General features: G+C 45.2%; 1 pseudogene; it reads left to right on the forward strand.

Moving 5' to 3' along the window:
• Nucleotides 1–295: 295 nt before the first annotated feature.
• The window catches only part of LOC101992836, an 8127-nt pseudogene continuing 6090 nt past the window's right edge, over nucleotides 296–2332 (forward strand).

Consider the following 2332-nt stretch of genomic DNA (forward strand, 5'->3'; position numbering starts at 1 on the left):
TTTAAAAAATAAACGATGTGTTACATTTGTTTATGCTGTGGAACATTTGTTGAAAATATTATTCATTTATTTTACATCCTGATTGCAGCTTCCCCTCCCTCAACTCCTCCAATTCCCTCCCCTTTAAACCCCCCAATACATCCTCTTCTGTTTCTGTTCAGAAAGGAACAGGCCTCCAATGGCAGTCAACAAAGCATGGTGTGTCCAAGATACACTTAAAGAAAGACTCAACATGCTTAGCTATCAGGAAAATGCAAATCAAATGACTCTGAGATATCATCTTACACCAGTCAGAATGGCCAAGATCAAAAATGGTAATGACAATCTATGTTGGACAGGATGTAGAGTAAAAGGAACACTCCTTCACTGCTGATGGGAGCGCAAACTTGTACAGTCACTTTGGAAATCAGTATGGTGATTTCTCAGAAAACTGTAAATCAATCTACTTCAAGATACATGATACCACTCTTCAGCATATACCCTAAGGATACTCGACCATACCACAAGGACACTTGCCCAACTATGTTCATAGTAGCATTATTTGTAATAGCCAGAACCTGAAAACAACCTAGTTGCCCCTCAACAAAAGAATGAATAAAGAAAATACAGTATATGTATCTACACTATGGAGTATTATTGAGTGGAAAAGAACAATGGCATCATGTTATTTGCAGGCAATTGGCTGGAAGTAGAAAAAAATCATCCTGAGTGGAATAAACCAGACCCAGAAAGACAAACATGGTATGTACTCACTCATAAGGGGATATTATATGTAAAGCAAAGAATGATCAGGCTACAGTACTCAGATCACAAGGAGGACCCTGAGAGGGATACATGGATCTTCCTGGCAAGAGGAGGTAGATGGAATGTCCTGGGTAAATTGGGACCAGGGATGTAGAGGGGAGGGGATTTGGGGATGGGAACATGAGGGATCAGGATGGTTCAGTTGGCAGTGGGAAGGAGGGGGAGAATAGTGGCAGAGACATCTTGATAGAGGGGGTCATTGTGGGGTTGGGGGAGAAACCTGGTGCCAAGGAAACTCCCAGGAGTCCACAAGGGTGACCCCAGCTAAGACTCCTGGTAAGAGTTAAGAGAGTGCCTGAACTGGCCTTCCCTGGTAATCAGGTTGGAGACTACCCTAACTGTCATCATGGAGCTTTCGTCCAGTACCTGATGGAAACAGATGTAAAGATAAATGGCCAAGCACTGGACCAAGCTCCAGGAGTCCAGTTGAGGAGAGGATGGAGAGGTTTTATAAGCAAGCGGTTTTCAAGTTCATGATGGGGAAACCCACAGAGACTGCTGACCTGAGCTTGTGAGAGCTCACGGACTATAGACAGACAGCTGGGAGCTCATATGAAACTGATCTGGGCCCTCTGCATGTGTGAGACAGTTGTGTAGCTTGGTCTTTTATGGGGTCCCTAGCAGTGGGACCAGGACCAGTCCCTGATGCATAGGCTGGCTCTTTGGAGCCTATTCACTATGGTGGGATGCCTTGTTCAGTCTTGGTGCAGTGGGGGAGGAGATTGGTCCTGCCTCAACTTGATGTGCCATACGTTGTTGATTCCCAGGGGAGGCCTTGTCCCATCTGAATGGAAGAGACAGAGGAGGAGTGGATGGACGGGGTGTGTGAAAGGGAGGCATGGGAGGATGTGGGAGAAGAGGAGGGAGGGGGAACTGTGTTCAGTATGTAAAATAAATAAGAAAAGATAAACACGATTTTTAGAAAGCAGGGCATGTCAAGTTGAGGTTGGACTAAGCTCATCCCCTTGTATTAAGACTGGGCAAGGCAACCCAGTATGAGGAATGGGTTCCTGGAAGCCGGGCAAAGTCTTAGGGACAGGCCCTGCTCCCACCACTAGGAGTCCCACAAGTAGCTCAAGCTCAACAACTGTCACACATATGTAAATGGCCTAGGTCAGTCCCATGCAGACTCCATAGATGCCAGTCTAGTCTGTGATCTCCTATGAGCTTAGGTTATGTTTCTGTGGGTTCTCTTGTGATGACCTTAGCCTACCCCCCACCATCTCTAACTCATACAATCCTTCTTCCTTCTCTTCACAGGATTCTCAGAGCTCAGCCCAGTGCTTAACTGTGTAAAGAGCATCTAGTGTTTCTGGCTATAAGGAATAACACTACTATAAACAATTGTGGAACGATTGATCATCCTTTGGGTATATGCCAGAGATTGGCATAGCTGGATCCTGAGGTAGCTTGATTCCCAATTTTCTAGGTTGTTTCCAGGTTCTGGCTATTACAAAAAATACTGCTATGAACATAGTTGAACAAATGCTCTTGTCGTTTGATAGGGCATCTCTTGGGTATATTCCCA

The sequence above is a fragment of the Microtus ochrogaster genome, unplaced genomic scaffold (genome assembly GCF_000317375.1).
Source record: "Microtus ochrogaster isolate Prairie Vole_2 unplaced genomic scaffold, MicOch1.0 UNK73, whole genome shotgun sequence".
NCBI classification, from domain to species: domain Eukaryota; kingdom Metazoa; phylum Chordata; class Mammalia; order Rodentia; family Cricetidae; genus Microtus; species Microtus ochrogaster.